The sequence below is a fragment of the Marmota monax genome, unplaced genomic scaffold (genome assembly GCF_021218885.2).
Source record: "Marmota monax isolate L192 unplaced genomic scaffold, Marmota_monax_Labrador192_F-V1.1 WCK01_AAM20220418_F8-fsc00227, whole genome shotgun sequence".
Classification (NCBI taxonomy): Eukaryota; Metazoa; Chordata; class Mammalia; order Rodentia; family Sciuridae; genus Marmota; species Marmota monax.
Genome location: NW_026695208.1, coordinates 3,271,438 through 3,299,390, shown reverse-complemented (window position 1 = coordinate 3,299,390; position 27,953 = coordinate 3,271,438). Strand labels below are relative to the sequence as shown.

The following is a 27,953-nucleotide window of genomic DNA, read 5'->3' as shown; positions in this document are numbered from 1 at the left end:
CACTTGGATCCTGTATCTAAAAAGACTAAGATGGACATAGGGTTAACAGGTGCTAATCTGAAAATCTAACAAAGTAAAAATAGTACTGATGAAAATTTTGACTGTGTGGGCAAATACAGTTTGGGGGAATAAGATGTTGCTTTTAGTTACTGAGTTTGCCTTGAATTCTGGAACAGTCAGAGCTTAAGACTATTGAATCTGTCCTGGCAGTGAGGATAATATAGAAGCTGGGATCACTGTCTGGCCTAAAGATTATCAGACTAGATATTAAGTCTGCTATGCAGGCCTGGAGACTGGTGGGAAATTGGGTCTAGAGGCTCAGTACAGTGTTTCAACCTGGGGCCATTGAGGCTTACCTCATCCGGGGTTATGCTGCTATATGTCTGGTTTAGGGTCCTGTGGAAAAGTCCAAGTAGTTCTTTCTCTCAAAACTGGGGTGACACAGGTAATATAAAAATATCCTTCACATACTGTGGGAATTGTCAACTCATTTTTTTCTTGTATCTGTACTATACTCAGATGGTATAATCTATTGCTTGTTTTCTTATCTCTTGTCATAGTAGTTATATATGGATAGTTATTTGAATTGTTTCTTCTAGGGAGTGAGCACTGGAATGAATCCTATTCCATCACCTTTCCGATTCCTTTCCCTAAAGACACTATTTTTAAAATATTGAAGAGTATCTTAAACCCTAATTTGAAATACTTTTTAATTGTATGGTTCCTTGAGTTTAGAAAATTTCAATAATTGAGAATAAGTATGCCACATAGATATTTAATATCAGTAACTAAAAAGTAAAAAAAAGATAAAAAAGGAGAATACCTTCAATTCACTTACAGTAATATACATGTATTTACTATGAATTTCTTTCATATAAAAAAGATTGTTTTACTATCAAAGTGTATTTTACATTGATACATACATAGATAGAACTGTTAAACATCTGTGTAGACACAGCTTATGTTATATATGTGTACAAGAATTAATCAGTGCTAGGCATTGTGGCACATGCCTATAATCCCAGCAACTTGGAAGGCTGAGGTAGGAGGAATGAAATTTGAAAGCTAGCCTCATAAACAGCAAGGTGCTAAGCAACTCGGTGAGATCTTCTCTAAATAAAATACAAAATGAGGCTGAAAGGACCCACCAGTCATTTCTCTAAGTGAACTAACCTCCACCTGGGGTAAATTTTGGATCATAGAAGTGCCACATAATCAGACCCTGTAATTAAGGTGAGTGGACATTCATTTTTTGAGGACAGGTGCATAGACCTGTGGACACAAGATTGCCCTTATATTCCCATCTAAATCTCTCATTGAGCAAAAATAAATTTGTCATCTGGGTGCAGTGGCACATACCTATGGAGCTGAGGAAGGAGGATCACGAATTCAAAGGTAGCCTCAGCAAAGTGATGCACTAAGCAACTCGGTGAGACCCCATCTCTAAATAAAATACAAAATAAGGCTGGAACTAGGGCTCAGTGGTCGAGTGTCCCTGACTTCAGTCCCCAGCACCCAATAAATAAATATAAATAACAATAAATAAATTTGCTTTGTGGGTTGGCATGGAGCTTACTGGAGAGCTGGTAATATCTGGGTGCTTGGGAAAAAGGGTAGACTCTCAAGTAGCAATGCCTGAACTTGACTGCAAGTTCAAAACATAACCACCAAACTCGGGTGCTTAATGACACCCTGGTGGACAGCTGTCCAGTGGCACCTTCATGGGCAGCTGGAACCTATACAAGGCTATCTGAGACCTCATACCAGGAACAGTGCTGTTGCCTGGGAAGAACCCGGAACATCATCCTCCTAGCAGAGAAATGTGTGCACCAAACTGCACCAGCCACTTTTCCAACAGCAACCCCTGGTGGACACTGAGAAGTACAACTGGATCATTTGTAGATGAGCCTATTCTCTTCCTGGCTTTGAAAGCAAGATGGACCATTTGGACAATTTGCTACAGAGAAAGAAGTCTCCAGAGGGAGAAAGTGGACTCCCTGGCAAATCTAGCAGGTGGGAGTTTGAGGAACACATTTGAAAGAGACTTTTTTTTGCTTCACCAAAGTGAGATTCTGGTAGTCAATAAGCTTATGAAAATAACCCAAAATTTTTAGTCCTCAGAGAAATGCAAGTTAAAATCACAAAGACATAGCACTACACATCCTGCAGAATGGATAAAATAAAAGAACTGATGCCAAGTGCTGGAAGGATATGGAACCAGTGGAACACTCCAAAACACTGCTGGGAGTGCAGACTGCTTCAACCTCTTCGTAAAACTGTTCGGCAGTGGCTTAAAAAGTTGAGCTCATAGACTGTGAGCTGATCATTTAATTTCCTGATTTTATTACACATACATATGTAGAAATGTCTGTGCATTTTAACCAAAATACCTGTCCAAGAATATCCATAACACCACTACTCAGAATAGCGTAAAAGTAGAACCATCTAATTACCCATCAGGAGGTGAAAAGATAAATTGTCATATCACACAATAGAGTACTACTCATTAAAAAATAGGATGAGGGAACAGGAAGTAGAGAAGAAAGAGTTGAAGGACAAATGTGTGGATATGGAGGAAGCTCAGGGTCTTCATGATGAGGAAAAGAAACCAGAAATGGAAAATAGCCCAAGCTGATCATTTTGTTTCTATTAAGGTCAAAAACTGACAAAACTCATGTATTATGAAAGAAGAGGTAACTTTGGGGGAGAAGCAGCATTAATGAGGCGTAGGAAGCCTGCTGAAAGATTCTGTGATCTGTGTAGGTGACAGAGTGAGTGACAGTATGACCTAGTTTTGTCCCACACTATAAAAATGCATGAGTTCATGCTTTAACTTCTGATTTGACTGTGTTGGGAAATAGGGCCTCTAGGAGGTGATGAAGGTTAATTGAGTTCCTAAAGCCTGATCTATAGGATAAGTGTCCTTATAAGAGGTGACAGCAGAGGACTCATATGTCCACTCTCTTGGGCTCACACTCTCTCTCTCTTGCCACATGACACAGGAGGGAAAGGCATGTCCACTTGAGTATACATCAAGAATGCAGCCATCTTCCAGCCAGAGTCTGCACCAGAAAGCAAGCCCTGGCCTTTTGACCTTGGACTTCCAGCCTCCAGAATCATGTGAACAACAAATCTCACTTGTGTAAGCCATTCCATCTGTGGTCTCTCATTATGGCAGCCTGGGTTGAGTATGATGAGGATATGTAAAATTCTCTCAAGCAATTTGTACCTTTTTCTGTGTATGATATAGATTTCAACACAAACAGAAGAAAGAGAAAGAAAAAAGAGCACCAGGACATCATATGAATCACCTTTCCATCAGGTCCACTGTTTTGGAAATCATCAAAATATGTGACCTTCAGATTTTGCAGAGTCTTGGCCTCCAGAAAATCCAACAGGACAAGTTTAGCCTAACAGAGGATGTCAGGAGGCCCATAGAGGCAGCAGCTTTTTCCAGTATCCTAACATTTTCAGAAATGTGGGTAACACTGGCAGGTTCTGGGAGAGGAGTGAGTCCCCTGCAGCTAACCAATATTAGGGCCTCAAGTTATCTCACACCTGTGACAAGTCCAGGCTTGCAGCAGCAGAGACCTGGAGTCTCACCTGGTGAGTGACTTTCCTTTTCTGTCTTCCCTGTTGGTTTTGGCTTGGTTTGATTTGGTTGCTGTCAGGTTGCTAAGGACACTGTGCCTTCAATACAGAGCAAAGTCACGAACTGATCTTCTTCTGGGTCCTCAAGGAAATGTGTGTGTGTGTGTGTGTGTGTGTGTGTGTGTGTGTGAGAGAGAGAGAGAGAGAGAGAGAGAGAGAGAGAGAGAGAGAGAGAGAACAGAGAGCTGAGGAGGTAGCAAAAGCAGGCAAAGCAAATAGAGGAACACATGGAAAGAGGGAAGAGAGAATAGAACAGAGACTAAAGAGGGAAAAATGAGATGAGCAAAATAGCTACTGGTGGTGGAGAGCTTGAGAGATAAGAAAGAAGGAGAGAAAATGAAAAGGAGGAAAGAGAGAGGGAAAATGTAAGTTTGGGGAGAGAGGAAATAGAAAAGATGTAAGAGAAGACCAAGAAAAAAAAGGAGAGGGGCATGAAGATGCACACCTGTAGGCCCAGTGGTTCAGTAGGTTGAGGGAGGAGGATTTCAAATTGGAGGCCAGCCTCAGTGACCTAGTAAGGTCCAAGGCAACTTATCAACACCCTTTCTCTGGCTGGGGATGTGGCTCAGTGGCTCAGTGTACCTGGGTTTAACCCCTGGTAGAAAAAAAGGAAGGAGGGAAGGAGGGAAGGAAGGAAGGAAAAGAATGGAAAGAGAATGATAAAAGGAATAAGAAGGCAAGATAGAAGGAAGATGTTTAAATGTCCTGCCCAAATCACTCAGGGACAGCCAAGTTTTCTCATGCCCAATGCTAGCAGTTGTCAGGCAGATCTCATATGCTTGTTGGAATGAGGTAGACATAGACATAGACATAGACATAGACATAAGCAACCAGACAAATAAAATATATTCATTTGCTTTATTGAGAGTGCTGCTACTAGAGTATTGGATAGTCTTGACTAGTTCCTTACTGTTCTTGATTAAAGATGGGCATGCCAATCTTCCTGAAGGCAGTGCCCACAGTCAGTATCCAAGGCTCTCTGGAGTCAAAAACTCCACTTCCAAATCCCACCCCTGCCATGTTTTCTATATCTCCAAGCCTCAACTCCCATCTCTGTAGAATTGGGACAGAACTCATATCTCCCATACAGAGGTTCTAGAGGACCTTGACCAAGCAGGATGGCAGGAAAGATGTAGATCTGAAAACATCTATCACTGGAGAAGAGAGAAGTCCCCTTACCTCACAACAGGGCCTCATACAGCTTTATCATCTATAAAATGGGGACAGGAGTGCTTCTATGCTATTGGTTGGTATGAAGAAAAGCAGTTACCCCATGATTTCTTGTAACAATGTTGATACCACAGCAAACAGCTGTTCAGTGTCTGCACCAAACAAATGGGACCACAATTTCTGTTTGGCCAAAACAGTAGAAATGTATCTTCCTGCTAAAGGCCTGCAAAAGAAAGAGGGACAGGGAGGAATAAATTTGCTGTCCATTTTGTACAGAATTGAAGGCATCCTGCATGTAGGTCTCTTTTGCAACCTGGAATGGTGGCAGTGACTGGGATTTGATGGAGGTTAAATGCTGACACAAATGTTGTCCTGAAGCTGTCACTGTTGCTGGTTACTCATGGATCTGGCAGAGTTCCTGGGGCCATCTACTGTGTGCCGGGGATCTCACAGTTGAGTTGGGGAGACAGATGAGGTACCACCTCTTTGCTTGACTCTGTCCTAAACTCTTATATTCAAGAATTCCTGAACCACACTGCAGCATGGGAAGGGGTAGGGGACACAGGGACAGAGAAAAGATGGCTAACGTACTGGAGTGCAGATGGATAGGAGGATTAACTCCTAATGTTCTGTAGCACAATAAGGTAAATATGATTGACAGCAATTAACTCTATACTTCAAAATAGTTCATGGAGATGAGTTTGAACATGCCTAATACATAGAAATGACAAATGTTGGAGGTGATGGACATGCTGATGGCTTGGATCTGATCATTACACAATGCATACATGTATTGACAGGTCACACCGTCCCCATCGATATGCCCAATTATTAGGAATCAAATAAAAATTTTAAAAATTTTTGAAAATTTAAAAAAGAATTCTCAAACCTACATACCATCTTACTTGCAGACATCAGTAAACAGTGACCTTTCATTCTTGGCTTCTACTTCTCTGCATGCACAGAAAGCTGTTCTTCATGACCCCACATATGACACAGAGCTTATGCTCAGCACTTTGCAAATGCTGCTTCCTTTTCAGACCATCTAGTACCTTCCAAGAAGGGTGTTTTGATTAACCTCTTTGTGCAGAACAGGAAACAGAGGAACCAAGAGATGAGATGATGTGCTAAGGATCAGTGTGGAGGGAGTTCAGCCCAAGCTGTTTGAATTCCAGCCCTGCCTCATGACCACCCTGCTGTCCTTTGAACTTTATCCACCATCAGGCTCCATCTCCCTCTCCAAGAGATATAGTGATTGCAGGCCAGGATCTGTCACCTTCCTGGAGCAGAATCTCATTATCCTTTGCTATTTTTTGGCTTTGAAAGTTTATCTCATTTTTTAAAGCCCCATGCATCTTTTTGCAACCATCTGTGACACAAACAAATGTGCAGAGAACCTGGGCAGAGCATTCCCAATAGGAATTATACAAAAATGGAGGATTATACAAAAATGGAGTTTTTCCTTCATTTCTTTTTTTTTTTAAGGCAGCAGGAATAAACTTCATTGTTCTTTCCAAAAAAGAGCAAAAATTATACAAGGTGGCCACCAAGTCTGGAAACCAGGAAAGTCTTTTAACAAAGGACTTATTGATACAAGGAATAGCAAAATATTAAGATCTTTATTTCTAGGCTATATGGCCACCCCATAGACTGCATCTTTGGAATGGGGGGATGGGGGGTTGTAAAGCTGTCAAACTTAATCTAGATACAGCTAGTGCAATATTTTCCTCAACCCCACAAGGCTCTGTTCCCTTTAAAGACTATTTATAAATCGGCTTGGATCACTCACAGAAGAAAAAACACTGTCACCATCAATATTTAGCAGCATATTCAAAATTCATTTTGTTGTCTTGAATAAAAAGCTTAAGTATTCTATTAGTCCAGTAATTCCATATGGTCTTATTTCCTCTATACACAAAATATGATCTTCCAACATTTCTATAGATTAATTTTTGAGGATTCCAAAAGATTCAGCGGGGGAGGTTCTAATTTTTTTTCACAATAAAATGAGCAGAACAAGCCCATGAGAATCAGACCAGCATTTAAATAAGACCCTCTGCATGGCTCAGTTCATGATGCATGAAGAGATTCAATGTAACCCCTAGCTCTCAGTTCATAAAAAAACAAATTTGAGAGGGATAAATGCAGCAACTATCTGTATTATTTAATAGCCTCTATTTAATATCCTAAGATGAGAGAAAACAGATGTAAGAAAACAAATCCTTTCATTCCAGGATATCTGCTAAGGAGGGACACCATGGAGCATGGATGAAAGGCGTTTTTTTTCTTAGCAGGAAAAAAAAATGAATTGTGAACACAGTCACTCAAGAGAAGCAACCACTGAGAGCAATAAGCTTCAATTCCACTGTTACGAGGGGGCACAAAGCAGAGAACTGTGGCAAAGCCAAGACTAGAGTCCTCTGCATTCTCGTGTTTACTGGTTCTGTGTTTCAATACCTTGGAAGGGTGGGGAGAACCAGACACCACCGTCATCACATGCAAAAAGAGGCTACTAAAGCAACAACTTGGCTGTCCAAACCCAACTAGAGTGTAGGTTAGACACCTGAAATCTAGCCTGCACTGGCTTGCTTGTGAAGGGCTTGACAGGTCCAGAGTTGCCTTCTTTTGAAAGACAGAGGAGGGCCTCTTCATGAGCCCTTTCTATTTACTAGTTTTCCTATCAGTTCACCATTTACACAGAAAAGATGCTGTAAGCTATCTCAGCTGACTTCTAATTTGGACATGGCATCAATGTTACACACACGATTGAATGAACGACCACATCTTCTTGGTTCTTCCATGGGACAGGCTCAGTAGGCTTCTTTGGACTGAATAGGTGTGATCTTGTTGGAGAACAGTGTGTAAACATAAGGCCAGATTTTGTTCGTCTCCGTCCCAGAAAATTGGTGGAGCACTCCTCGACTCTTGTATAGTTCAATGACTGGTTTGGCTGCATCTTTATACCGTCTTAGCTTGGCAGCAACCGCTTCAGGCTTATCATCCTCCTGCTGGATGAGTGGCTCACCTGTGATGTCATCAATTCCATGCACATGAGGTGGGTTGAAGTCCAAATTATAGACTCTTCCACTAGGAGGGTGAATCCAACGTTGACTGAGACGATCTTTAAGTGTTTCAAATGGAATGTTCAAACTGATCACTAGATCCAGGTCACAGATTTTGTCGAGGGCTTCAGCCTGTACTATTGTCCTTGGAAAACCATCCAGTAGCCAGTGTTGGCCGCTCCTGAGCTCCAGCTCTGACACCATTAGGCGTGTGATCACGTGATCTGGAACCAAAAGACCTTTCTCCAGGTATGCCTTGCCATTTCGCCAACTTCCGTGTTGGCTTTGAGGTTCTCCCGCAAGAAGTGGCCACTGGAGAGATGCTGGAGGCCAAAGTTCTGGGCGATCCTCTGGCACGCGGTGCCCTTGCCCGAGCCAGGCGGCCCTAGGATGACCGCGCGCAGGAGTTTGGAAGCCTTGGCCTTAGCGAGGCGGCGAGCGGCCCAACAGGCAGCCAAGACAGCGGCCCCGGAGGCAGCCCCGGGAACTTTGTTTCTTGGCCCCTGCCTCAGGCACCCTCTGCTCACGCGGGGACTCTCCTGCCCTTTCCTTCATTTCTTCAATGCTGGGTTTCTCAGAGCTAAAAATTGTTTATAGCTATTTTTGTTCAAAGGTAGTCATTTGCTTCTGACCCTGTAACAGTCCACAGTGTTGTAGCTGGCTTCCGTCAACAGTACTTTAAACAGTGTTCATCTATCTGTGGAGGCAATGCAGAAAACTCTGGATGAACACAAGGAAACCATGGAATTGCTGAAAAGCGATATGGTAAGGAGATCAGCAGATACTACAGAAAGGTAGTAGGCTTTCACACTTTTCTGTATAAGAGTCATGATGCCAACTTTCCCGATTTGAACGGGTCCTCTACGTACCTTTTAAAAATATCTAATAAACAACAGTACTTACTGTTCTACAGTTTGTAAAGTAAGCAGTTAAGGAAAAGAGAATTTAAAGCTGAGTCTTGCAAACATGGTGCTGGAGAAGATAATGACAAAACACAGTTCCTGAGGATAGAATGGGTAGGTTTGAAAATGGAAAAAAGAAAAGAAGAAAAAGGATGTGTGGAGAATTGTCTCAGTTTATTGCTACATAACAAACCATGTCCGTTATTGCTTCTCATTATTCTGAGTATCAGGAATTTGGGCAGGGCTCTTAAACTCCCAAGCACTGAGAGGCCAAAGGAAGAGTTCATCTAAAGAATGAAAAATCTCTCCCTTTCCCTCCCACCTCTCATCCCTGTTTAATGTTAATCTTCTTCTCCTGCTCTTCGACCTTACTCTGTTCTTAGTTACTCTCCTTATATCAAAGAAGACATTTGGCATTTGTTTTTTAGGGATTGGCTAGCTTCACTTAGCATAATCTGCTCTAATGCCATCTATTTCCCTGTAAATTCTATGATTTTGTCATTTTTTAATGCAGAGTAATACTCCATTGTGTATAAATGCCACATTTTTTTATCCATTCATCCATTGAAGGGCATCTAGGTTGGTTCCACAGTCTAGCTATTGTGAATTGTGCTGCTATGAACATAGATGTAGCAATTTTCTTTTTTGACAGCTAAAGACAATATCATAGAACACAATCTAATTTGGTTTATATGTAATTAGTTTTTATTGAGTGGTGAGTCTAGGCCCAAACAAAGCTTCTTAAATGGAAGAAGTAGAAAGGGAAGAAATAGTAATTACCAGTGAGTTTTAATGATTTTTTTCTTTCTTTATTTTTGTTTTTTTTTAAGATGAGGTCTTACTGCTAGCCTCAAATTCCTGGACTCAAGTGATCCTCCTGTGTCAGCCTCCCAAGTAGCTGGGACCACAGTTATGTGTCACTGCACTAGACTGGATTTCAGTGATTTTAAGGGAAGAAATTAAAGAACAAGACCATGAGGAAGGTGTGCCAAATGTGAATACCCATTTGGGGCTATTTTACGCCTTTGCAAAAAGTTGTGTCTGAGTATCCTTAAAAGATTCTAGAATCTAGTGCCACCCTAGTTTTCTGTCACAGTCCTGCAAACTAATAGATATTCACTGACTGGAGACATGAAAGGAGAGACAGAATTATATAACTTAGCTTTTTAAATGTGAAATATTTTAAAAAAGTGTTTTAAATCTGAGTATTCACATGAAGTCCATCACATAATAATGACAAAGGGGTAACTAATAACATTAGTGTGCAAAATTAATTCTATATTTTCCATTTTTGTATCTTTAAAAATAGATCTGTTATATTTTAAATAATTTGACAAATAACATGCTATAAGAGGTAATAGTAGCCAAGACAAAATCCATTGACAAGAGAAAGACAGAAAAGATTAACAATCCTATAAGCTGAGCTGAAGAGAAGTTTCAGGGAAGACTTTCAGGGAAGGTTTTATTGTGATTACTTATTTCTCACAAGCTCATAAAAGTGATAGATAGTTTCAGAACTTGAGTCATATGCCCAACTGTGTGTCATTTATTTCACTTTAGAAATGTATTCAAATGTTACAGCAATCTTGGGGCTTGACTGCTTTAACATGGGTAGTTGCCTCTAGGTGGCACCACTTGTGGTTTGTGCAGAACAATGTGGTTTTAAAGAATATCCTTTGAGAATTAAGAATCTAAAGAAAAACAAAGTAAAAGAAAGAGTCAAAGAAAATCATTTTTGTTCAGACGATACACAAACACAAGCACACACAAGCATTCCTTGTTCAGATCTCAAGAGTGCTTTGACTATATGAGGTTAGCATATGGATAAACTCAGGTCTTATAGGAAATACCTAGTATTTATCATGCAAAAAAAAGTCAAATGTTTTTGCATTTTTATGATGCTATCACTTCCATTTTATGTTTTATTCTTATTGATAATTGTCAAGTATTACAATGTTATATTGATGGATTTTTCTTCATCTTTACCCATAGTCTGGTGTCTTTGGAGGATCTTTGCTCTCTGAGAAATGGGAGCCATTTTTAAATTTTTATTTTTGCTAGCCTCACTGCTTTAATAACTTCTATGATATGTTGAAAGTAAGCAAGAAACAGGATATTTTGTGGATAAAAGTCATTAGGCTTTTTAAATATTGAATTAATGACTTAGCCTCCTATTTTCCTTTAAATATCTCTAAAGTTATAGAAATGAGGTTCTCCTCTATTTGTTTTCCACAGGTAAAGATTAAAACTTCAAAAGAAAAAAGTTGGTTGATGTTTTACAACTTCACATTGATAGTTGTATAAAATAAAAGAAAGATAATTAATATGAATATATTTTGACACCTGATGAGTTCTGCTTTTCCTAAAAGCTCATGAAAGTCTATTATTTCAAATAGTAATAGTAATAATAATAATAATAATAATAATAATCAAACACAATTTAATCCATATAATCTTTGCAAGTCTTCTAGAAAGCAGTTACTATTATTCCATCTTACAAAGAAAATGAAGAAATATGCTAAGGCTATACATACCTAGTAAGTAATGGATATACAACTTGAACTCAGGCTGTCTAGTATTACTACATTATACTTATTTTTCAGCTTTTGTCTAGAATCTTAAAATTTAGAATTAAATTTTTCATGCAATTAAGTGATATTGCCATTTGATGATAGTACATTTGGATTTAAGTTTTTATCTTCTGGTTATAATGTGTATTTTGAAAATTTAGAATAAGAGTAAAATATTCCATTAAAAATTTATTAAGATACAGAGAATATATCACATGTTATATGGATTCTGAGAAAAACTTATGTTCCCTGTGTTGGTTATTGTACTAGAAATGGAAGTGATATCTACTGTTTTCCTGGCGCTGAATTCTACTGCATTGAAATGCTAGGCAGGAAGATTTTGCCTTTTGTTTCTCTATAGTCCAGGAGTTCTTACAATTTTATGTGATTGATACCAACCAGCAATAAGAGAAGCTTGAAGACAGCACTTGCAAACATATTAGAGCATAACAATACTTTTCAGGGAAGATTGCCTACTGGCAACCTGCCCCAAATGCAGAATAGCACAGAAATCAAGAGTGGAAAAGATGGAGAGTTTCAATAAATAGTTGTTGATTTGATGCTATTTGATTCTAAATTATTTAAAGATGATTATTCTTGTGCCACTTTGGTTATATTTCACTATACTGCTCTTCTCATGATTAGCCCATCTCCTCTGCTTCCTTTATATACTTGTATAAACCATATTTATGGCTCTGCGATGCATCCTTAGAAAGAGAAGATGGTGAGTGCTAGTGACATAGTACCCAATATTGTTAGTAAATAGATTTTGCTGGTAATTAAGGATAAGAATATAAAGCAAATTTCCCTAACAGAGTTTTTAAGGAATTTTATGTAGCAACTGATTTTCATATGTAAATAGTATTAGAATTGATTTTAGTATCAATTTAATTAGGATATATAATTCTTTAAATGGGCAAAAGATATAAATAGGTCTTTAACAGGATGAACTTAAAAAAGATAACAGACATATGGCAAATTTTCTTTCGTTGTTAGCAATTAAATGTGCAAATAAAAAATTGCAATATCAAATTGGCAATAAAAGTGAATTTAATTCAGTGATTAATGTTATAAGAAAATGGGCACTCATATAATTTTAAGGGAAGATCAACTAATTTTTCTAGAAAACAATTTAGCTAAGTAAAGGAATAAAAATCTTAAAGTATTTGTACTCATGACATAGCAATCCTACTTTCAAGATTATATTTAGATGATATTGCATGAACATATAAGGATAAATATTTAAATGTTATTTATAATAACCCCAAATTTAGAAACAATCTTAGTGTCCAATAATAAGAATTTATTATTAAATTAATGTGACTGTTTAAAAGCAAACAAAAAGCCAGAAGATAAATATTTAGTGATGAAGGAAGATGTTTACAAATATTTTAAGTTAAAAAAATGCAAAACTATGTATTATTATCATTTTTGAAGAAATATACTAAAAAATGGAATAATTCATACCAAACAGCAAACTGGGTATACTTCTGGTAGACTTATAGGTGATTTTAATTTTCTTTATGCTTTTCTAACTTTTCAAGTTTTACAGTGAACATGTATTTGTAATATATGAAGTATATTAACAGTTTTATTTTTCTCAGGGGAAAGAAAGATGCCACTTGTTTTTGTCAGCTTTTTTTTTGCCACTGTGACCAAAGATCTGACAAGAACAATTTTAGAAGAAGAAAAATTTATTTGGTGTACATAGTTTTAGAGATTTCAGTTTATAGACAACCAACTTCATTGTTCTGGGCTCAAGGTGAGGCAGAAATCATGGAGGAAAAGGAAAGCAGCTAAGGTCATGACCACCAGGAAAGAGGGAGACAGAGAAGATACAAGAGAGAAGAGAAAGGAGAGAGAGCATGCTCCACTCACCAGGGACAAAATATCAGCTCCAAAGTCTACCCTCACTGACCTATCTCCTCTACCCACTATAGTCATAACCCATTCATTTTACCCCTAAACTTTCTCGCATTGTCTCACACATAAGCTTTTGGGAGATACCTTATATCTAAATCATAACACCTCTTTATTATTATTACTCTATATCTGATTTAGTTAAGACAGCTATAACCAACTTTGATATCTTAAAGAAGAAAGATTTATATAAGAATGACACAGAATCTTCTCCTAGTACTGGGGACTGAAACGTCCAAGATCAAGGTGCTCACAGATCCATTGTGATCATCTCATTCCTGCTGGCAGATTCATTGTGATCATCAGGAGGGTTGAGAAGGGGAAAGAGAGAGAAAGAAGGTGGGGGAAGGAAAGGGGGAAATGAGACTCTCTCTTGTGTCTTTTTTAGATGTAAACTTGCAGCTCATTCACTTTTTAGGGTATTCACTATATTGTGCAACTATCACCACTATCCTACTCTAGATGTTTTTATAACTCACAAAACGAAAGTTGGTAACTATTAGCAGTTAGCTTTAACTCTATTCTATGTAAAAAAAAATCTACTTTTTGTGTCTATGTATTTGTCTATTCTGGACATTTTATATAAATGGAATTATATATTTTTTATTTCTGCCTTCTTTCATTTGACATAAGTTTTTAAGGTTCACCCATGTTGAATGTAGTAGTACTTCATTCTTATGACTGAATAATATTCCATTGTATGGGTATATAATTCAGTCACTCATTAATTCGTTAATGAATAGCTAAGTTGTCACTATTTTTGACTATTATGAATTATATAGGAATAAACTTTAGTATAGAAATTTTTGTATGAATATATGTTTTTAACTCACCAAGGAATATTTCTAAGCAGTGGAATTGGTGAATCATATGATAATTCCATGTTTAACTTTTAAAGAAACTGCCAACTTGTTTTCCATAAGGCTATAGCATTTTTCATTCTTATGAGTGATGTCCGCAGGTTTCAATTTATCCACCTATAATACTTCTCATTTCCCATTTTATTTTGCAGCCAGCATCTTGGGGTGTGTGTGTAACTCATTAAAGTCTCTTTTGCTCTTATTGTTTTTAAGTGTGCGACACAGTATTGCTAACTATGAGCACATTGTTTTATGTTAGATCTCTGAAACTTTTGCATCTTGCAAGACTGAAATTCCATATCCATTGTTATGATTTAGACATTAGGTATCCCCCAAAACTCATGTGTGAGACAATGTGAGAAAGTTCAAAGATGAAATGATTAGGTTATGAGAGTCTTAACTAATCAGTGTGTTGATTCCCTGGTAGGGATTAACTGGGTAGTGACTATAAGCAGGTGACTAACACCTTTGAAATTGTGAGTGCCAAATAAACTTTTCCTTCTCTAATATTATTCTTGTCATGGCTTTTGGCTCAGTGATGAAAACCCTGACTTAAATACCCATCAAAAAGCAATTTTCCATTTCCCACTTTCTCTAGCCTTAGGAAACCTTTCTGCTTCTCTGAGTTCTACTCTTTAGATACCTTACATAAGTAAAACAATCCAGGATTTGTCCCATGACTGGCTTATTTCGCTTAACATAATATCCTTAAGGTTTATCTATCTACACTTCAGGATAACATATTTTTGCAAACTAGAAATGGCAGACAACATCCTTAATTAAAACATTTCAAAATAGAAAAAAAATTATTAAAATACATGCTTCAAAAAAGTTTAATAAATAAAAGATAAATTATTCAAGATAATAAGTAAATTTAGCAATGTTGTTAGACACAAGATATGTATGAAATATAATAGTTCTTTATTCTTTCTATATATTTTTATATATGAGCAGGAAAGAATAAAACAGCCACAAAGTATGGGCAGATATTTCTTTTTTTGTTGTTTTTAATTATTTATTTATTATTCTAATTTGTTATATATGACAGCAGAATGCATTACAATTCATATTACTATAGAGCACAAATTTTCATATCTATGGTTGTATATAAAATATAACCACACCATTTGTTTCTTCATACGTGTACTTAGGGTAATGATATCCATTTTATTCCACCATATTTTTTACCCCCATCCCCCCTCCCTTTCCCTCCCACCCCTTTGTTCTATTTAGAGTTCATCTAATCCTCCCATGCTCCCCCTCCCAACCCCACTATGAATCAGCCTTCTTATATCAGAGAAAACATTCGACATTTAGTTTTTTGGGATTGGCTAACTTCACTTAGCATTATCTTCTCCAACTTCATTCATTTCCTGCAAATGCCATCGTTTTATTCTCTTTTATTGCTGAGGAATATTCTATTGTGTGTGTGTATATATATATATATATATATATATATATATATATATATATATATATCATGTTTTCTTTATCCATTCATCTACTGAAAGGTATCTAGTTTGGTTCCACAGTTTAGCTATTGTGAATTGTGCTGCTATAAACACTGATGTGGCTGTGTCCTGTAGTATGCTGTTTTTAAGTCCTTTGAGGAGTGGGATAGCTGAATCAAATAGTGGTTCTATTCCCAGTTTTCTAAGGAATCCCCATACTGCTTTTCAAAGTGCAGTTTTCCCAGCACCACTTGTTGAAGAGACTATCCTTTCTCCAATGTATATTTTTGGTGCCTTTGTCTAGTATGAGATAACTGTATTTATGTGGGTTTGTCTCTGTGTCTACATGTCTATTTTGATACCAATTCCATGCTATTTTTGTTACAATAGCTCTATAGTATAGTTTAAGTTCTGGTATTGTGATGCCTCCTGCTTCACTTTTCTTGTTAAGGATTGCTTTGGCTATTCTGGGTCTCTCTCTCTCTCTCTATTTTTTTTTCCAAATGAATTTCAGGATTGACTTTTCAAGTTCTATGAAGAATGTCATTGGGATTTTGATAGGAATTGTATTAAATCTGTATAACACTTTTGGTACTTTGGCCATTTTGATAATATTAACTGCGTATCCAAGAGCATGGGAGATTGTCCATCTTCTAAGGTCTTCTTCAATTTTCTTCTTAATTTTTTGTAATTTTTATTGTAGAGGTCTTTCACCTCTTTTGTTATATTGATTCCCAAGTATTTTATATTTTTTGAGGCTATTTTGAATGTGGTAGTTTTCCTAATTTCTCTTTCAGTGGATTCATCACTTATGTATAGAAATGCATTTGATTTATGGTTATTGATCTTATATCCTGCTATTTGCTGAATTCATTTATTAGTTCTAAAAGTTTTCTGGTGGAATTTTTTGAATCTTCTAAATATCAAATCATGTCATTGAGAAATAGTGATATTTTGAGTTCTTCTTTTCCCGTGCATATCCCTTTAATTTCTTTTGTCTGTTTGACTGCCCTGACTAAAAATTTAAGGATTATGTTAAATAGAAGTGGTGAAAGAGAGCACTCCTGTATTGTTCCAGTTTTTAGAAGGAATGCTTCCATTTTTTTCCATTTAGAATGATGCTAGCCTTGGGCTTAGCACAGATAGCTTTTATAATGTTGAGGTATTATCCTACTATTCCCAGTTTTTCAAGTGTTTTGAACATGAAGAGGAGCTGTATTTTATCAAATACTTTTTCTGCATCTATTGAGCTGATCATATGATTTTTAGCTTTAAGTCTATTGATGTGATGAAATACATTTATTGATTTCCATATGTTGAACCAGCTTTGCATCCCTGCGATGAATCTCACTTGATCATGGTGCACTATATTTTTAATATGTTTTTGTATTCAATTGGCCAGGATTTTATTGATAACTTTTGCATCTATGTTCATCAGGGATATTGTTCTGAAGTTTTCTTTCCTTGATGTATCTGTTTTTGGTATCAAGGTGATGTTAGCCTCATATAATGGATTTGGAAGGGTTCCCTCCTTTTCTTTTATATGGAATAATTTGAGGAGTATTGGTATTAGTTCTTTTTGGAAGGTCTTGCAGAACTTGGTTGAGAATCTGTCTGGTCCTGGGCTTTTCTTGGTTGGTAGGCTTTTGATGATGTTTTCTATTTCCTTGCTTGAAATTGATCTGTTTAAATTGTGTATGTCCTCATGATTCAGTTTGGGTAGATCATGTTTCTAGAAATTTGCCAATGTTATTGAGATTTTCTATTTCATCAGATAAGTTTTCAAAATAGTTTCTAATTATCTTCTGTATTTAAATTGTGTCCATTGTTAGATTTACTTTTTAACCATGAATTTTCATAATTTGAGTTTTCTCTGTCCTTCTCTTCATTAGCATGGTGAAGGGTTTATCAGAATTATTTATTTTTTTTATAAAGTAGAAACTGTAATACCTCAAATCCACATAGCTAAAGAGGAAGACACATAAACAATATGAAGAAACAAGGGAAGAAAGTGGCCCAAACACACCAAGCTGATACAATAATAGATCCCTTTGACAACACAGTAGATGTAATGTCAGAGAAGGAGTACAGAATGTACATAAATAAAATGATCTATTAAGCAAAGAATAAATTAAGAGAGCAAATATGGACAACAATTGACCACTCCAACAATGAGATATGAGGAGAAATACAGATAGCAAAATATTACTTCAAGAAAGAGATAGAGACTCTGAAAAAAAAACCCAAACAGAAATACTTGAAATGAAGGAAACAAAAAAACAAATAAAAAATATAATAGAAATCATCAAAAATAGACTAGATCACTTGGAAGATAGAACCTCAGACAATGAAGACAAAATATATAATCTTGAAAATAAAGTTGCCCAGGGGCTGGGATTGTGGCTCAGCAGTAGAGCGCTCCCCTAGCACAGGCGGGACCTGGGGTATGATCCTCAGCACCACACAAAAATAAAGGCATTGTGTTGTGTCCATCAACACCAAAAAATAAATATATTTTTTTAAAAAATAAAGTTGCCCACACAGCAAAGATGATGAGAAACCATGAATAGAACCTCTAAGCATTATGAGACAACATGAAAAGACCAGATCTAAGAATTATCAGGATAGAGGAAGGCACAGAGATACAAACCAAATGAATGCACAATCTTTTCAATGAAATAATATTAGAAAATTTCCCAATCATGAAGAATGAATTGAAAAATCAAATACAAGAGGCTTATAGGATGCCAAATATACAAAATTACAACAGGTCCACACCAAGGCACATTATAATGAAAATGCTTACCATAAAGAATAAGGAGAATTTTAAATGCCACAAGAGAAATGTTTCCAATTACATACAGGGGGAAACCAATTCAGATCTCAGCAGATTTCTCAACCCAGACCATCAAAGCTAGGAGATCCTGAAAAAACATATACCAAGCTCTGAAAGAAAATAGATGCCAATCAAGAATCTACATGCAGCAAAATTAAGCTTCAGATTTGATGATGAAATAAAAATCCTTCATGATAAACAAAAATTAAAAGAATTTATCACAAGAAAGCCTGAACTACAAAATATTCTTGGCAAAATATTCCATGAGAATGAAATGAAAAACAACAACAACAACAAAAATCAGCAAAGGGAAGAACTACCTACAGTGTTCTTGTCAGATATATTGATTGATATATTGATTGGTCACAGCAATGCAAAAACTGACTAAAACAATATTGTATTTGTTTGGCATGATTTATGTAACAAAATACCACAGTTTGGGGTGGCTTAAACAATAAGAATTAAAATTTTCACAGTTATGAAGACTAGAAGTCCAATATCAAGGATTCAGTAGTGTTGATTTCTCCTACCACCTCCGTCAGTTTGCAGATGGCTGCCTTGTCATATAACTTTTACTCTGTCATAAGTCTCCCTCATGCCTTTCTTTTCTTAAAATGATAGCAACCACATTGGATTAGAAACCTGTTCTAAAACCCTAATTTAACAATAGTTGTTCTTTAAGGACTCCATTTCATCACACATCCTAAGGTATTAGGAATTAGGTCTTCAACTTCTAAGTTTTTAGTACACACACACACACACACGTATATAAAACAAAAGACTTTCTCTCTAACGTGTTTTAGGAACTCTTTTAGAGCCAATAGGAAAAAGACATAAATCCCAGTAGAAAATAGGCAAAATACCTCAGCAGAGTCTTTTCTCTTTTATAAAAAAAAAAAAAAATTTGAAGGCCGTTAAGATGTTTTCAATATTATTACTCATCAGTGAAACAGAAATTTAAATTACATCAAGAAATACTATATACCTAGAATTATGGTTATAGACTGTTAATACTAAAGGTTGACAAAAATGTTGATCAACTGGAAACTCAAACACTAATGGCAAGAGAGTGAATTGATATATTCATCTGGAGAAAACAATCTATTTAATCTCAGAAAGAATTAAGAAAGTTCTTCTACATGGGTTCATTTATTGGAAATTCAAAACTATCCTGTAATGATAGAAATATGGTAATGTCTAAATTTGAAAAAGGGAAAATGAACTTAAATGTTAAAATTGCATGGCCAGGAACAGTACTTCAGGGTGTTGACAATGTTCTATCACTTGAATTTGGTGATGAGTACCTGCATAGGTTTAATTTTAAAACATTCATTGTGCTGTCCATGTGATTCTCCATTTGTATGTTATTCTTCAATCTAATGACTTATTACAAAGTAAATTTCGTGAAAATTGGGACATATTAAGGCTTATAATACATTGACACACGGTTGGAAAACATGCTTTTGGGAATCATTGTGCCTGTCAAATTATATCATTCAAGTCCCTGCTCTTCTACCTGTATTGGATTGTTTTGATACAGGCTTTATCATTCTTATACTCTGAATTTTGATGTTACTTCCCTTGAGGAATACCTTTAGAGAAACTTCTAATTGATCTATTTCAGGATGTTATTCCTATTGTACATTAAAAATGTGAAATATAATTGTTTGCAAAGAAGACAAATAAAATAATTTAAAAAGTTTAATAAGAGTATTTAATAAACCTGTCTTCTAGGAAGCTGGTAAAACTTTTTGAGCCAGATTTTCTCTGGCATATAAAACTAATGCTAGCAATTTATAAATTATTTGATTTTACAGACTAGAACTAACAACCTAAAATTCATATGGAATCACAAAATAGTCGATGCAATATTGAGCAAAAAGAGAAAAACAGGGAGAATTTCATTACCTAACTTCAAAACATAAGACAAATGGTGATTAAACAGCATGGTATTAGCACAAAATGAGATACCTATGCCAATAAAACAGAGTAGAGTGCCTGGAATACAGTACACGCGTACAGACAGCTAAGTGTTAACAAAAATGTTGAGAACATATATTGAGGTAAAGACAGTTTGAATAATTGGTGCTGGTAATATTGGATTCTACTTGCAGAAGAATGAAATTAGAGTGCTGTTTCTTATTAGTTACAAAAATCATCTCAAAACGGATTAAAGACTGAAATGAAAAGCAAGGAATTATGAAACCATTAGAAGAAAACATAAGGGAAATGTTTCTGGTCATTGGAAAGGGAAAGGATTTTTTTTTGGACAAGACCCCCCAAACACAGGAAACAAAAGCAGAAATAGACAAATGAGATCACATCAAAATTTTTCTGTACAGCAGAGGAAACAAAAGTGAAGAGACCACCTATGTAATTGGAAAATGTTTGCAAACTATATGTCTGACAACATAGGAAAATAAAGCAAAAACAAACAAAATATCCCAAATAATTCATTTAGAAAATGGACAATAAACCCCAAAGAAAACCCATACAAATGGCCAAAAGGTATGTGAAAACATGTTCATCTCTAATCATTAGGAAAGTGAAAATCAAAACTGCGATGACATATCACCTCACATTCATAGAAAGAATGGCTATTATCCAAATGACAAAAGATAAAAAGTGCTGCCCAGCATGTGGAGAAGAGAGAACACTTGCATTCTGATGGTGCAAATGTAAATTAGTACAACCATTATGTAAAACAGTATAGAAATTCTCCTAAAAATGAAAAATGGGACTACAGTGATTCAGCAGTCCTATTTCTTGGCATATATCCAAATGAAATTATTATGTGGAAGAAACATCTGCACCCTCATGTTTATTGCAAAACTATCCACAGTAACCAAGTAATAGAAACAACATAAATGTCCATCACTTGATGAATGGATATAGAAAATGGGATACATATATAAGATGGAATACTACCAAGCCATGAAAAGGAATGAAATATTGTCATTTGTAACAACATGGATGGAACTGGAATGCATTGTGTTAACTGAAATAAGTAAATCACAGAGAGATAAGTACTGCACAATATTATTCTTATGTAGAGCCTAATAAAAGTGATCTCATAGCAGATTAGAGTAGAATGGTGGTTACTAGAGGATGAGAAGATTAGTGGGGAAAGGATTGGGGAAGATTGATCAATGGGTACTAAGTTACAGTTGGATAGAAGTAAGAAGTTCTGGTGTGCTACTTCACAGAAAGGAGAATATAGAAAGTGCTGATGCACTGTATATTTCAAAATGCTAGAAGAAAATATGGTGAATGTTTTCACCACAAAGAAATGATAAATATTTGTGGAAATGGGTATACTTACCATGACTTGAACATTATGTTGTGTATACACGTATCAAAACATAATGTTATATTCCATATACGTGTATAATTTTTATGTATCCATTATACAATTTTTAAAAATACACTAAAAATGTATAAGAAAAGCAAGTGACCCAGGTATCTGTTATCAGAAAAGTAACCTCCTTTTTGATTACTGAGATAAAGACTGGTATAAAGTGTAACTATATTAAAATATGATCAGGACACGAGAATTAAATTATTATTCCTCGAATTTCCTGATGCTGTGAAGTATTTTTTAAGATAGAACTTCTTTCAAAGCCAGTTAATCAATCCACACAAAAATTAATTTCAGGTTTTGAATTATTGAACTTTACTTCTTAGGAGACCATATCCAGTATATTCTCAAGACTGAGACTGTATATTAAAAATAAATCTTCCCAGATAGTTTTGATAAGTAGCTATGTTTTGGATTTCCTTGTATGTTTTTAATAATATTGATGTATCAGGAATGTGAATTTTGCCAATGGGTTCTATAGCTATAAATCAATTGAAAATATGTCTTTGGTAGCTTAGAGATAAATACCTTACAGTTCCTCAAGTGGGCTGAGACTGTAGCTCAGTGGTATAGCGCCTGCCTCACACATGTGAAGCACTGGGTTTGAACCTCAGCATCACATAAAAATGATAAATAAATAAATAAGATATTGTGTTCATCTACAACTAAAAATGATATTAAAAAATTTCCTCAAGTATACAATCAGTCAACTCCTGGCACCCTGAAATGAATGTGGGTAACAGGTTTCTGTCAACAGGATATCTTCATTATTACCATATACCTTGTAAAAAGGTAATTGTAGTTTATAATGATTTCTTTTTTTTTAAATTTTTTATTGGTTGTTCAAAACATTACAGAAAAGCTCTTGACATATCACATTTCATACATTAGATTCAAGTGGGTTATGAACTCCCATTTTTAACCCAAATACAGATTGCAGAATCACATCGGTTACACATCCACATTTTTACATAATGCCCTATTAATAACTGTTGTATTCTGCTACCTTTCCTATCTTCTACCATCCCCCCTCCCCTCCCCTCCCATCTTCTCCCTCTACCCCATCTACTGTAATTCATTTCTCTCTTTGTTTATTTTCCCATTCCCCTCACAACCTCTTATATGTAATTTTGTATAACAATGAGGGTCTCCCTCCATTTCCATGCAATTTCCCTTTTCTCTCCCTTTCCCTCCCACCTCATGTCTCTGTTTAATGTTTATCTTTTCTTCCTGCTCTTCCTCCCTGCTCTGTTCTTAGTTGCTCTCATTATATCAAAGAAGACATTTGATATTTGTTTTTTAGGGATTGGCTAGCTTCACTAAGCATAATCTGCTCTAGTGCCATCCATTTTCCCGCAAATTCCAAGATTTTGTCATTTTTTAGTGCTGCATAATACTCCATGGTGTATAAATGCCACATTTTTTTTAATCCATTCATCTATTGAAGGGCTTCTGGGTTGGTTCCACAGTCTAGCTATTGTGAATTGTGCTGCTATGAACATCGATGTGGCAGTATCCCTGTAGTACGCTCTTTTAAGGTCTTCAGGGAATAGTCCGAGAAGGGCAATAGCTGGGTCAAATGGTGGTTCCATTCCCAGCTTTCCCAGGAATCTCCATACTGCTTTCCAAATTGGCTGCACCAATTTGCAGTCCCACCAGCAATGTACAAGTGTACCCTTTTCCCCACATCCTTGCCAGCACTTATTGTTGTTTGACTTCGTAATGGCTGCCAATCTTACTGGAGTGAGATGGTATCTTAGGGTGGTTTTGATTTGCATTTCTCTGACTGCTAGAGATGGTGAGCATTTTTTCATGTACTTGTTGATTGATTGTATGTCCTCCTCTGAGAAGTGTCTGTTCAGGTCCTCGGCCCATTTGTTGATTGGGTTATTTGTTATCTTATTGTCTAATTTTTTGAGTTCTATGTATACTCTGGATATTAGGGCTCTATCTGAAGTGTGAGGAGTAAAAATTTGTTCCCAGGATGTAGGCTCCCTATTTACCTCTCTTATTGTTTCTCTTGCTGAGAAAAAACTTTTTAGTTTGAGTAAGTCCCATTTGTTTATTCTTGTTATTAACTCTTGTGCTATGGGTGTCCTATTAAGGAATTTGGAGCCCGACCCCACAATATGTAGATCGGAGCCAACTTTTCTTCTATCAGACGCAGAGTCTCTGATTTGATATCAAGCTCCTTGATCCATTTTGAGTTAACTTTTGTGCATGGCGAGAGGAGGGGATTCAGTTTCATTTTGTTGCATATGGATTTCCAGTTTTCCCAACACCATTTGTTGAAGATGCTATCCTTCCTCCATTGCATGCTTTTAGCCCCTTTATCAAATATAAGATAGTTGTAACTTTGTGGATTAGTCTCTGTGTCCTCTATTCTGTACCATTGGTCCACCCGCCTGTTTTGGTACCAGTACCATGCTGTTTTTGTTACTATTGCTCTGTAATATAGTTTGAAATGTGGTATCGCTATACCGCCTGATTCACACTTCCTGCTTAAAATTGCTTTTTCTATTCTGGGTCTTTTATTTTTCCATATGAATTTCATGATTGCTTTCTCTATTTCTACAAGAAATGCCGTTGGGATTTTGATTGGCATTGCATTAAACCTATAGAGAACTTTTGGTAATATGGCCATTTTGATGATGTTAGTTCTGCCTATCCATGAACAGGGTATATTTTTCCATCTTCTAAAATCTTCTTCTACTTCTCTTTTTAAGGTTCTGTAGTTTTCATTGTATAAATCTTTCACCTCTTTTGTTAGGTTGATTCCCAAGTATTTTATTTTTTTGAGGATGTTGTGAATGGAGTGTTTTTCCTCATTTCCGTTTCAGAAGTTTTGTCGCTGATATACAGAAATGCCTTTGATTTATGCGTGTTGATTTTATATCCTGCCACTTTGCTGAATTCATTTATTAGTTCTAGTAGTTTTTTTGTAGACCCTTTTGGGTCTTCTAGGTATAGAATCATGTCAATCACAAATAGTGATAATTTAAGTTCTTCTTTTCCTATTTTTATGCCTTTAATTTCTTTCATCTGTCTAATTGCTCTGGCCAGTGTTTTGAGAACTATATTGAATAGAAATGGTGATAGAGGGCATCCCTGTCCTTTTCCAGATTTTAGAGGGAATGCCTTCAATTTTTCTCCATTCAGAATGATGCTAGCCTGAGGCTTAGCATAGATAGCTTTTACAATGTCGAGGTAAGTTCCTGTTATCCCTAGTTTTTCTAATGTTTTGAACATAAAGGGATGCTGTACTTTGTCAAATGCTTTTTATGCGTCTATCGAGATGATCATATGGTTCTTATCTTTAAGTTTATTGATGTGGTGAATAACATTTATTGATTTCCGTATATTGAACCATCCTTGCATCCCAGGGATGAATCCTACTTAATCATGGTGCACAATTTTTTTGATGTGCCTTTGTATCCGATTTGCCAGAATTTTATTGAGGATTTTTGCATCTAGGTTCATCAGAGATATTGGTCTGTATTTTTCTTTCTTTGAAGTGTCTTTGTCTGGTTTCGGAATCAGGGTGATGTAGGCCTCATAGAATGAATTTGGAAGAGCTCCCTCTTTTTCTATTTCCTGAAATAACTTGAAAAGTATTGGTATTAATTCTTCTTTAAAGGTTTTGTAAAACTCCGCTGTATACCCATCCGGTCCTGGGCTTTTCTTGGTTGGTAGTCTTTTGATTGCTTCTTCTATTTCATCCATTGATATTGGTCTGTTCAAATTGTGTGTATCCTCGTGACTCAGTCTGGGAAAATCATATGACTTAAGAAATTTATCAGTGTCTTCACTATCTTCTATTTTTTTGGAATATAGGTTTTCAAAATAATTTCTAATTGTCTTCTGCATTTCTGTAGCATCTGTTGTGATATTGCCTTTTTCATCCCGTATGTTAGTAATTTGAGTTCTCTCTCTTCTTCTCTTCATTAGCATGGCTAAGGGTCTGTCGATCTTATTTATTTTTTCGAAGAACCAACTTTTAGTTTTGTTAATTTTTTCAATAGTTTCTTTTGTTTCAATTTCATTGATTTCCACTCTGATTTTAATTATTTCTTGCCTTCTGTTACATTTGCTGTTGTTTTGCTCTTCCTTTTCTAGGGCTTTGAGATGAAGTGTGAGCTCATTTATTTGTTGGTTTTTCCTTTTTTGGAGGAATGACCTCCAGGCGATGAATTTCCCTCTTAAAACTGCTTTCATTGTGTCCCATAGATTCCGATATGTTGTGTCTGTATTTTCATTTATCTCTAAGAATTTTTTGATTTCCTCCTTTATGTCTTCTGTAACCCATTGATCATTCAGTAACATAGTGTTCATTTTCCATGTGATGTAGGATTTTTCCTTCCTTCTTTTATCATTGATTTCCAGTTTCATTCCATTATGATCAGACAAAATGCATGGTATTATCTCCACCCCTGTATATTTACTGAGGGTTGCCCTATGGCATAATATATGGTCTATTTTTGAGAAGGATCCTTGTGCTGCTGAGAAAAAAGTATATCCACTTGATGATGGTTGATATATTCTATATATATCAGTTAAGTCTAGGTTGTTGATTGTGATATTGAGTTCTATAGTTTCTTTATTCAACTTTTGTTTGCAGGATGTGTCAAATGGTGAGAGAGGTGTGTTGAAGTCACCCATAATTATTGTGTTGTGGTCTATTTGATTCTTGAACTTGAGGAGAATTTGTTTTATGAACGTCGCAGCACCATTATTTGGTGCATAAATATTGATAATTGTTATGTCTTGTTGGTGAATGGTTCCTTTTAACAGTATATAATGTCCTTCCTTATCCCTTTTGATTAACTTAGTCTTGAAGTCGATTTTATTCGATATGAGGATGGCCACCCCTGCTTGCTTACGAGGACCGTGTGCGTGGTATATTTTTTCCCAACCTTTCACCTTCAGCCTGTGTATGTCTTTTGCAATCAGATGTGTCTCCTGGAGGCAGCATATTGTTGGATTTGTTTTTTTAATCCATGTTACCAGCCTATGTCGCTTTATTGGAGAGTTTAAGTCATTAACGTTTAGAGTTACTATTGATATATGGTTTGTACTTCCAGCCATGTTTGATTATTTATCTTTTTTTTTTTAAATTCAGTTTGTTTCTCCATAATTAGCTTTCCCCCCACCCTCTGTCTTTACCGAGGCACTTCCCACTGATGGTTTTGGTTATTGTTTTCCATTTCTTCCTCGTGTGGTGTTTTGATCAAGACACTTTGCAATGCTGGTTTTCTGGCTGCAAATTCTTTTAGCTTTTGTTTATCATGAAAGATTTTTATTTCGTTGCCATACCTGAAGCTTAATTTTGCTGGATACAGAATTCTTGGTTGGCATCCATTGTCTTTCAGTGTTTGAAATACGTTGTTCCAGGATCTTCTCGCTTTCAGCGTCTGTGATGAAAAATCCGTTGTTAACCTTATTGGTTTACCCCTGAATGTAATCTGCCTCCTTTCTCTTGTAGCTTTTAATATTTTCTCTTTGTTCTGTATATTGGATATCTTCATAACAATGTGTCTTGGCGTTGGTCTACTGTGATTTTGTGTGCTCGGTGTTCTGTATGCATCTACAATTTGTATATCCGTTTCCTTTTTTATTTCTGGAAAGTTTTCTGTAATTATTTCATTCAGCAGGTTATTCATTCCCTTGGTTTGAATCTCTGTACCTTCCTCTATCCCGTTGACTCGTAAGTTTGGTTTTTTATGTTATCCCATATCTCTTGGATGTTTTTCTCATGATTTTTTTACCAGCCTTTCTGAGTTGGCTATACTCTTTTCAAGATGATATATTTTGTCTTCATTATCTGATGTTCTGGCTTCTACTTGCTCCACACTGTTAGTGATACTCTCATTTGAGTTTTTAATTTGGTTTATAATTTCCTTCATTTCTAGAATTATTGTTTGATTTTTTTTATAATCTCTATCTCCTGATAAAGATGCTTAACTTTTTCTTTTATCTGTTTATGTAATTCATTTTCAAAGTGTTCTTTCACTGTTTGGATTTGCTGTCTCGTATCTTCTTTAAGGTTCCATTCCATTTGTCTAAGGTATTCCTTGAGTTCTTTATATGACCATTTTTCTGCTGACTCTAGGTCCTCCTGAATATTTAGGCTGTCCTGCATTGTTTGTACTCCTTTTCTTCCTTGCTTTTTCATG

The 27,953-nt window shown here is 36.0% G+C and overlaps 1 pseudogene; it reads right to left on the bottom strand.

Moving 5' to 3' along the window:
* Positions 1-7,468: 7,468 nt before the first annotated feature.
* On the bottom strand, positions 7,469-10,823 carry LOC124083688 (adenylate kinase 4, mitochondrial-like; annotated as a pseudogene).
* Positions 10,824-27,953: the final 17,130 nt, after the last annotated feature.